The following is a 10,635-nucleotide window of genomic DNA, read 5'->3' as shown; positions in this document are numbered from 1 at the left end:
ACACTAGATCGCGTGTTTGGCCAGGTACATGAGGGGCGGGAAGCAAGCGTCTAGCGTAGCGTCTCAAGACTTGCAGACTTGCGGCACTTGACGAGCTTGCTGGGATGTGAAATGACGTGGCCCAACTGTACCGAAAACGGGGGAAGAGAAATTCTAGGCAACAGCAGCTTGTGCTAGCAGGCGGCCACGATGACAAGGGCCAGCGTTGCTTAAATTCGGTGATGGGACGAGAACCGCTGTAGGCTGTTTATTAGGCCACAAACAGTGAGCGTTTACTTTCTGTAAGGAATGTCTTGTCGTCGCAGACGTTGTGTTTCATGTGACAAATTTGCAGACCGCCGGGAAAAAAAAAGTTAAGGCTTGGTAATGAACAGTTACAACACTGGGAGGACGAAAAACGGCCAAGTGCAATTACAAACATCGGCGTGGTGATCGCAGGAAATATCTTTGGTGGTAGCTGAGTGGGACAAGGGCGCCTGTACTCGGGGCTCTCAGGGAAAGTAGAAAAACGCAGTGTTATCAGGTGTTTTTCTTGCAAGAAATAGAGTCAAAAAGTCTGTATTACACACGTCTTTAACACAGGTTCGGAACTTCAAATCTGTTTATGGCTACTTTACAAGCTCGCTAATCGTCTTCCAAAATATTAAAAGTACACCATACCTCCAGATTCAGCCGGCCCCCACGCCCTGTACAAACTGTCTCTCGTATAGGGCGCCCTTGGAGTGAGAACAGACGCGTTTCGAATGGAATGGGAATAACATAAAACTCTTCTTTTTCTCTCTCTGTAACAAGTGTAATTAAAAACACAATTTCTCCCTACTCACTGACAAAATATCCGAACAGTGCCTTCTGTAACACACATAGTTCTACATTGACAGACGCGTAGTAGCGGCACTTTCAATAAATTACTCACGCCTACTAATTGCAGAAACGGATAGCCCTCAAATGAATTCGTTGTTGCATCACTACATTCACAGAAATGCCTCTTCCTTGTTTCCCATCGCTTCGTTACACACCAGACGTGTTGTGTTTACAAACAAAAAGCAATTTGGTTTTATCCTTACCTAATCTACTTCTAAGCAAAGATGGCTAGTTTACCAAATACCGCAAAATTAATCTGCATCTTCGAAATTAGCCCGCCGAAATGTTGCCATGAATGAAACTTTATTTTTTCTCTCTTATGCGTATAGAAAATATCTGCACAAATATTCGATCGAGCTTTCCACGCCCTACTCGGAAGGAGAAGCAAAAAGGAGTGTTACCTTTTAAGTGCCTTCTGTTACTCGGCGTCCGAATGTCGAACGTGCCGATTGATGTTCGTTCTTGGAGTTCACGGCCGTCCTGTTTGTTCGTCGCGCACAACACTCACGACTGCATCCAGCTCTCTTAGAACATCTGACAGTGTGAGCTGTGGGTCCTTCAGTTGCTCGGCGACAGACGACCGTGCGCGACAATGCTGCCGTATTTGCTAGCACTAAGGGCTCTGCTGGAAGGAGCGAAAGTAAAGTGTGGCTGCAAAAAGCACTCATTGCGCAGATCTCATTCGCGGTTTCAACAGCCGAGAAAGAGGGCTCGTTTGAGACGGAGAGGAGGGCCCGGAGGCGGCAGCCCGGACTTGGCCCGCCATCTTCCGGAGGGAACGGTAAATTAACCCCAGCAGCGGCCGGCGCCGCGAGCAGTGTGGCGCTGCTCGCACAAAATGCATCGTTTTTCTCGGCAGAGGAGCGTTGTTGCGACTGTCTGCCATCTAACTCGACAGCCAATAGCTCTTTTGTAAGGAGACAGGTACATGGACGGTCACCATTCTGTTCACCGACTGCGAAAACGTCGGGAGCTCTCGTTACATCTCGATGGCGCGAGGCACTACAAATTCTCGCCTGTGGCGCGACCAAAGCATACTTACCTGGCGTAGGGGATACCGTGATCATGAAGGCGGTTCCTCCGGGGTGAGGCTCTTCCATTGCACTTCGGTCGAGCTGACCCCCGCGATTACTCCAAATGTGAGTAACTCGGGGCGCATAATTTTTGGTAGTCGGGGACTTGCGTTCGCGCTGTCCCGGTGTTTATTTCAATTGCAAAAGCAGTATTCTGTGATAGCAGTCGGCAACCAGTGCGTCTGAGCTTTCGGCCACCAACGTGTGCTGCAAGGCACTGCCACACGCAGCAGCACTCGCGCTAGGCGCGTACCACACGTCTGCGTCGACCTGGCGTCAAACCCAGAGGCCAGAGCACACTGTCTGTTCGATAAGCGCGGCGGACGCGCACCACTAGTAGCAGCGGCAGCCGCGAGATGGCACAAGCGGTCTAACTCTGGTACGACACCCCCATTAATGGTCGTACGGCGACTTTTGGCTTTCTCTGTCCATCAGGGGGAATGCGCGCCAAACGCAATTGGACGGCGCGGCATTCCCTGAAACGCACGGCGACCGCGGTGGCGCGAGCCGGCGTTCACGAGGCGTCGCCCAGCCGAACGCTGTGTCGCCTGTGGCCAGGTACATGAGGGGCGGGAAGCAAGCGTCTAGCGTAGCGTCTCAAGACTTGCAGACTTGCGGCACTTGACGAGCTTGCTGGGATGTGAAATGACGTGGCCAACTGTACCGAAAACGGGGAAGAGAAATTCTAGGCAACAGCAGCTTGTGCTAGCAGGCGGCCACGATGACAAGGGCCAGCGTTGCTTAAATTCGGTGATGGGACGAGAACCGCTGTAGGCTGTTTATTAGGCCACAACAGTGAGCGTTTACTTTCTGTAAGGAATGTCTTGTCGTCGCAGACGTTGTGTTTCATGTGACAAATTTGCAGACGCCGGGAAAAAAAAAAGTTAAGGCTTGGTAATGAACAGTTACAACACTGGGAGGACGAAAAACGGCCAAGTGCAATTACAAACATCGGCGTGGTGATCGCAGGAAATATCTTTGGTGGTAGCTGAGTGGGACAAGGGCGCCTGTACTCGGGGCTCTCAGGGAAAGTAGAAAACGCAGTGTTATCAGGTGTTTTTCTTGCAAGAAATAGAGTCAAAAAGTCTGTATTACACACGTCTTTAACACAGGTTCGGAACTTCAAATCTGTTTATGGCTACTTTACAAGCTCGCTAATCGTCTTCCAAAATATTAAAAGTACACCATACCTCCAGATTCAGCCGGCCCCCACGCCCTGTACAAACTGTCTCTCGTATGGGCGCCCTTGGAGTGAGAACAGACGCGTTTCGAATGGAATGGGAATAACATAAAACTCTTCTTTTTCTCTCTCTGTAACAAGTGTAATTAAAAACACAATTTCTCCCTACTCACTGACAAAATATCCGAACAGTGCCTTCTGTAACACACATAGTTCTACATTGACAGACGCGTAGTAGCGGCACTTTCAATAAATTACTCACGCCTACTAATTGCAGAAACGGATAGCCCTCAAATGAATTCGTTGTTGCATCACTACATTCACAGAAATGCCTCTTCCTTGTTTCCCATCGCTTCGTTACACACCAGACGTGTTGTGTTTACAAACAAAAAGCAATTTGGTTTTATCCTTACCTAATCTACTTCTAAGCAAAGATGGCTAGTTTACCAAATACCGCAAAATTAATCTGCATCTTCGAAATTAGCCCGCCGAAATGTTGCCATGAATGAAACTTTATTTTTTCTCTCTTATGCGTATAGAAAATATCTGCACAAATATTCGATCGAGCTTTCCACGCCCTACTCGAAGGAGAAGCAAAAAGGAGTGTTACCTTTTAAGTGCCTTCTGTTACTCGGCGTCGAATGTCGAACGTGCCGATTGATGTTCGTTCTTGGAGTTCACGGCCGTCCTGTTTGTTCGTCGCGCACAACACTCACGACTGCATCCAGCTCTCTTAGAACATCTGACAGTGTGAGCTGTGGTCCTTCAGTTGCTCGGCGACAGACGACCGTGCGCGACAATGCTGCCGTATTTGCTAGCACTAAGGGCTCTGCTGGAAGGAGCGAAAGTAAAGTGTGGCTGCAAAAAGCACTCATTGCGCAGATCTCATTCGCGGTTTCAACAGCCGAGAAAGAGGGCTCGTTTGAGACGGAGAGGAGGGCCCGGAGGCGGCAGCCCGGACTTGGCCCGCCATCTTCCGGAGGGAACGGTAAATTAACCCCAGCAGCGGCCGGCGCCGCGAGCAGTGTGGCGCTGCTCGCACAAAATGCATCGTTTTTCTCGGCAGAGGAGCGTTGTTTGCGACTGTCTGCCATCTAACTCGACAGCCAATAGCTCTTTTGTAAGGAGACAGGTACATGGACGGTCACCATTCTGTTCACCGACTGCGAAAACGTCGGGAGCTCTCGTTACATCTCGATGGCGCGAGGCACTACAAATTCTCGCCTGTGGCGCGACCAAAGCATACTTACCTGGCGTAGGGGATACCGTGATCATGAAGGCGGTTCCTCCGGGGTGAGGCTCTTCCATTGCACTTCGGTCGAGCTGACCCCCGCGATTACTCCAAATGTGAGTAACTCGGGCGCATAATTTTTGGTAGTCGGGACTTGCGTTCGCGCTGTCCCGGTGTTTATTTCAATTGCAAAAGCAGTATTCTGTGATAGCAGTCGGCCAACCAGTGCGTCTGAGCTTTCGGCACCAACGTGTGCTGCAAGGCACTGCCACACGCAGCAGCACTCGCGCTAGGCGCGTACCACACGTCTGCGTCGACCTGGCGTCAAACCCAGAGCCAGAGCACACTGTCTGTTCGATAAGCGCGGCGGACGCGCACCACTAGTAGCAGCGGCAGCCGCGAGATGGCACAAGCGGTCTAACTCTGGTACGACACCCCCATTAATGGTCGTACGGGCGACTTTTGGCTTTCTCTGTCCATCAGGGGGAATGCGCGCCAAACGCAATTGGACGGCGCGGCATTCCCTGAACGCACGGCGACCGCGGTGGCGCGAGCCGGCGTTCACGAGGGCGTCGCCCAGCCGAACGCTGTGTCGCCTGTGGCCCAGGTACATGAGGGGCGGGAAGCAAGCGTCTAGCGTAGCGTCTCAAGACTTGCAGACTTGCGGCACTTGACGAGCTTGCTGGGATGTGAAATGACGTGGCCAACTGTACCGAAAACGGGGGAAGAGAAATTCTAGGCAACAGCAGCTTGTGCTAGCAGGCGGCCACGATGACAAGGGCCAGCGTTGCTTAAATTCGGTGATGGGACGAGAACCGCTGTAGGCTGTTTATTAGGCCACAACAGTGAGCGTTTACTTTCTGTAAGGAATGTCTTGTCGTCGCAGACGTTGTGTTTCATGTGACAAATTTGCAGACGCCGGGAAAAAAAAAGTTAAGGCTTGGTAATGAACAGTTACAACACTGGGAGGACGAAAAACGGCCAAGTGCAATTACAAACATCGGCGTGGTGATCGCAGGAAATATCTTTGGTGGTAGCTGAGTGGGACAAGGGCGCCTGTACTCGGGGCTCTCAGGGAAAGTAGAAAACGCAGTGTTATCAGGTGTTTTTCTTGCAAGAAATAGAGTCAAAAAGTCTGTATTACACACGTCCTTTAACACAGGTTCGGAACTTCAAATCTGTTTATGGCTACTTTACAAGCTCGCTAATCGTCTTCCAAAATATTAAAAGTACACCATACCTCCAGATTCAGCCGGCCCCCACGCCCTGTACAAACTGTCTCTCGTATGGGCGCCCTTGGAGTGAGAACAGACGCGTTTCGAATGGAATGGGAATAACATAAAACTCTTCTTTTTCTCTCTCTGTAACAAGTGTAATTAAAAAACACAATTTCTCCCTACTCACTGACAAAATATCCGAACAGTGCCTTCTGTAACACACATAGTTCTACATTGACAGACGCGTAGTAGCGGCACTTTCAATAAATTACTCACGCCTACTAATTGCAGAAACGGATAGCCCTCAAATGAATTCGTTGTTGCATCACTACAATTCACAGAAATGCCTCTTCCTTGTTTCCCATCGCTTCGTTACACACCAGACGTGTTGTGTTTACAAACAAAAAGCAATTTGGTTTTATCCTTACCTAATCTACTTCTAAGCAAAGATGGCTAGTTTACCAAATACCGCAAAATTAATCTGCATCTTCGAAATTAGCCCGCCGAAATGTTGCCATGAATGAAACTTTATTTTTTCTCTCTTATGCGTATAGAAAATATCTGCACAAATATTCGATCGAGCTTTCCACGCCCTACTCGGAAGGAGAAGCAAAAAGGAGTGTTACCTTTTAAGTGCCTTCTGTTACTCGGCGTCCGAATGTCGAACGTGCCGATTGATGTTCGTTCTTGGAGTTCACGGCCGTCCTGTTTGTTCGTCGCGCACAACACTCACGACTGCATCCAGCTCTCTTAGAACATCTGACAGTGTGAGCTGTGGTCCTTCAGTTGCTCGGCGACAGACGACCGTGCGCGACAATGCTGCCGTATTTGCTAGCACTAAGGGCTCTGCTGGAAGGAGCGAAAGTAAAGTGTGGCTGCAAAAAGCACTCATTGCGCAGATCTCATTCGCGGTTTCAACAGCCGAGAAAGAGGGCTCGTTTGAGACGGAGAGGAGGGCCCGGAGGCGGCAGCCCGGACTTGGCCCGCCATCTTCCGGAGGGAACGGTAAATTAACCCCAGCAGCGGCCGGCGCCGCGAGCAGTGTGGCGCTGCTCGCACAAAATGCATCGTTTTTCTCGGCAGAGGAGCGTTGTTGCGACTGTCTGCCATCTAACTCGACAGCCAATAGCTCTTTTGTAAGGAGACAGGTACATGGACGGTCACCATTCTGTTCACCCGACTGCGAAAACGTCGGGAGCTCTCGTTACATCTCGATGGCGCGAGGCACTACAAATTCTCGCCTGTGGCGCGACCAAAGCATACTTACCTGGCGTAGGGGATACCGTGATCATGAAGGCGGTTCCTCCGGGGTGAGGCTCTTCCATTGCACTTCGGTCGAGCTGACCCCCCGCGATTACTCCAAATGTGAGTAACTCGGGCGCATAATTTTTGGTAGTCGGGACTTGCGTTCGCGCTGTCCCGGTGTTTATTTCAATTGCAAAAGCAGTATTCTGTGATAGCAGTCGGCAACCAGTGCGTCTGAGCTTTCGGCCACCAACGTGTGCTGCAAGGCACTGCCACACGCAGCAGCACTCGCGCTAGGCGCGTACCACACGTCTGCGTCGACCTGGCGTCAAACCCAGAGCCAGAGCACACTGTCTGTTCGATAAGCGCGGCGGACGCGCACCACTAGTAGCAGCGGCAGCCGCGAGATGGCACAAGCGGTCTAACTCTGGTACGACACCCCCATTAATGGTCGTACGGCGACTTTTGGCTTTCCTCTGTCCATCAGGGGAATGCGCGCCAAACGCAATTGGACGGCGCGGCATTCCCTGAACGCACGGCGACCGCGGTGGCGCGAGCCGGCGTTCACGAGGCGTCGCCCAGCCGAACGCTGTGTCGCCTGTGGCCAGGTACATGAGGGGCGGGAAGCAAGCGTCTAGCGTAGCGTCTCAAGACTTGCAGACTTGCGGGCACTTGACGAGCTTGCTGGGATGTGAAATGACGTGGCCAACTGTACCGAAAACGGGGAAGAGAAATTCTAGGCAACAGCAGCTTGTGCTAGCAGGCGGCCACGATGACAAGGGCCAGCGTTGCTTAAATTCGGTGATGGGACGAGAACCGCTGTAGGCTGTTTATTAGGCCACAACAGTGAGCGTTTACTTTCTGTAAGGAATGTCTTGTCGTCGCAGACGTTGTGTTTCATGTGACAAATTTGCAGACGCCGGGAAAAAAAAAGTTAAGGCTTGGTAATGAACAGTTACAACACTGGGAGGACGAAAAACGGCCAAGTGCAATTACAAACATCGGCGTGGTGATCGCAGGAAAATATCTTTGGTGGTAGCTGAGTGGGACAAGGGCGCCTGTACTCGGGGCTCTCAGGGAAAGTAGAAAAACGCAGTGTTATCAGGTGTTTTTCTTGCAAGAAATAGAGTCAAAAAAGTCTGTATTACACCACGTCTTTAACACAGGTTCGGAACTTCAAATCTGTTTATGGCTACTTTACAAGCTCGCTAATCGTCTTCCAAAATATTAAAAGTACACCATACCTCCAGATTCAGCCGGCCCCCACGCCCTGTACAAACTGTCTCTCGTATGGGCGCCCTTGGAGTGAGAACAGACGCGTTTTCGAATGGAATGGGAATAACATAAAACTCTTCTTTTTCTCTCTCTGTAACAAGTGTAATTAAAAACACAATTTCTCCCTACTCACTGACAAAATATCCGAACAGTGCCTTCTGTAACACACATAGTTCTACATTGACAGACGCGTAGTAGCGGCACTTTCAATAAATTACTCACGCCTACTAATTGCAGAAACGGATAGCCCTCAAATGAATTCGTTGTTGCATCACTACATTCACAGAAATGCCTCTTCCTTGTTTCCCATCGCTTCGTTACACACCAGACGTGTTGTGTTTACAAACAAAAAGCAATTTGGTTTTATCCTTACCTAATCTACTTCTAAGCAAAGATGGCTAGTTTACCAAATACCGCAAAATTAATCTGCATCTTCGAAATTAGCCCGCCGAAATGTTGCCATGAATGAAACTTTATTTTTTCTCTCTTATGCGTATAGAAAATATCTGCACAAATATTCGATCGAGCTTTCCACGCCCTACTCGGAAGGAGAAGCAAAAAGGAGTGTTACCTTTTAAGTGCCTTCTGTTACTCGGCGTCGAATGTCGAACGTGCCGATTGATGTTCGTTCTTGGAGTTCACGGCCGTCCTGTTTGTTCGTCGCGCACAACACTCACGACTGCATCCAGCTCTCTTAGAACATCTGACAGTGTGAGCTGTGGTCCTTCAGTTGCTCGGCGACAGACGACCGGTGCGCGACAATGCTGCCGTATTTGCTAGCACTAAGGGCTCTGCTGGAAGGAGCGAAAGTAAAGTGTGGGCTGCAAAAAGCACTCATTGCGCAGATCTCATTCGCGGTTTCAACAGCCGAGAAAGAGGGCTCGTTTGAGACGGAGAGGAGGGCCCGGAGGCGGCAGCCCGGACTTGGCCCGCCATCTTCCGGAGGGAACGGTAAATTAACCCCAGCAGCGGCCGGCGCCGCGAGCAGTGTGGCGCTGCTCGCACAAAATGCATCGTTTTTCTCGGCAGAGGAGCGTTGTTGCGACTGTCCTGCCATCTAACTCGACAGCCAATAGCTCTTTTGTAAGGAGACAGGTACATGGACGGTCACCATTCTGTTCACCGACTGCGAAAACGTCGGGAGCTCTCGTTACATCTCGATGGCGCGAGGCACTACAAATTCTCGCCTGTGGCGCGACCAAAGCATACTTACCTGGCGTAGGGGATACCGTGATCATGAAGGCGGTTCCTCCGGGGTGAGGCTCTTCCATTGCACTTCGGTCGAGCTGACCCCCCGCGATTACTCCAAATGTGAGTAACTCGGGCGCATAATTTTTGGTAGTCGGGACTTGCGTTCGCGCTGTCCCGGTGTTTATTTCAATTGCAAAAGCAGTATTCTGTGATAGCAGTCGGCAACCAGTGCGTCTGAGCTTTCGGCCACCAACGTGTGCTGCAAGGCACTGCCACACGCAGCAGCACTCGCGCTAGGCGCGTACCACACGTCTGCGTCGACCTGGCGTCAAACCCAGAGCCAGAGCACACTGTCTGTTCGATAAGCGCGGCGGACGCGCACCACTAGTAGCAGCGGCAGCCGCGAGATGGCACAAGCGGTCTAACTCTGGTACGACACCCCCATTAATGGTCGTACGGCGACTTTTGGCTTTCTCTGTCCATCAGGGGAATGCGCGCCAAACGCAATTGGACGGCGCGGCATTCCCTGAACGCACGGCGACCGCGGTGGCGCGAGCCGGCGTTCACGAGGCGTCGCCCAGCCGAAACGCTGTGTCGCCTGTGGCCAGGTACATGAGGGGCGGGAAGCAAGCGTCTAGCGTAGCGTCTCAAGACTTGCAGACTTGCGGCACTTGACGAGCTTGCTGGGATGTGAAATGACGTGGCCAACTGTACCGAAAACGGGGAAGAGAAATTCTAGGCAACAGCAGCTTGTGCTAGCAGGCGGCCACGATGACAAGGGCCAGCGTTGCTTAAATTCGGTGATGGGACGAGAACCGCTGTAGGCTGTTTATTAGGCCACAACAGTGAGCGTTTACTTTCTGTAAGGAATGTCTTGTCGTCGCAGACGTTGTGTTTCATGTGACAAATTTGCAGACGCCGGGAAAAAAAAAGTTAAGGCTTGGTAATGAACAGTTACAACACTGGGAGGACGAAAAACGGCCAAGTGCAATTACAAACATCGGCGTGGTGATCGCAGGAAATATCTTTGGTGGTAGCTGAGTGGGACAAGGGCGCCTGTACTCGGGGCTCTCAGGGAAAGTAGAAAACGCAGTGTTATCAGGTGTTTTTCTTGCAAGAAATAGAGTCAAAAAGTCTGTATTACACACGTCTTTAACACAGGTTCGGAACTTCAAATCTGTTTATGGCTACTTTACAAGCTCGCTAATCGTCTTCCAAAATATTAAAAGTACACCATACCTCCAGATTCAGCCGGCCCCCACGCCCTGTACAAACTGTCTCTCGTATGGGCGCCCTTGGAGTGAGAACAGACGCGTTTCGAATGGAATGGGAATAACATAAAACTCTTCTTTTTCTCTCTCT

At 50.8% G+C, this 10,635-nt stretch overlaps 4 non-coding genes across 4 annotated transcripts; all 4 read left to right on the top strand.

The window, feature by feature from the left end:
* The first annotated feature begins 1,895 nt into the window (after positions 1-1,895).
* LOC126331471 (U1 spliceosomal RNA) lies at positions 1,896-2,061 on the top strand. Its single transcript, XR_007563272.1, has one exon. It is a non-coding gene; the product is annotated as a U1 spliceosomal RNA (small nuclear RNA).
* Positions 2,062-4,356: 2,295 nt separating this feature from the next.
* Positions 4,357-4,519, top strand: LOC126331470 (U1 spliceosomal RNA). Its single transcript, XR_007563271.1, has one exon. It is a non-coding gene; the product is annotated as a U1 spliceosomal RNA (small nuclear RNA).
* Positions 4,520-6,821: 2,302 nt separating this feature from the next.
* LOC126331473 (U1 spliceosomal RNA) lies at positions 6,822-6,985 on the top strand. Its single transcript, XR_007563274.1, has one exon. It is a non-coding gene; the product is annotated as a U1 spliceosomal RNA (small nuclear RNA).
* Positions 6,986-9,287: 2,302 nt separating this feature from the next.
* LOC126331472 (U1 spliceosomal RNA) lies at positions 9,288-9,451 on the top strand. Its single transcript, XR_007563273.1, has one exon. It is a non-coding gene; the product is annotated as a U1 spliceosomal RNA (small nuclear RNA).
* The last annotated feature ends 1,184 nt before the right edge of the window (positions 9,452-10,635 follow it).

The sequence above is a fragment of the Schistocerca gregaria genome, unplaced genomic scaffold (assembly GCF_023897955.1).
Source record: "Schistocerca gregaria isolate iqSchGreg1 unplaced genomic scaffold, iqSchGreg1.2 ptg001373l, whole genome shotgun sequence".
In the NCBI taxonomy this organism is placed as follows: domain Eukaryota; kingdom Metazoa; phylum Arthropoda; class Insecta; order Orthoptera; family Acrididae; genus Schistocerca; species Schistocerca gregaria.
This window is presented reverse-complemented; position numbering and strand designations above follow the sequence as displayed.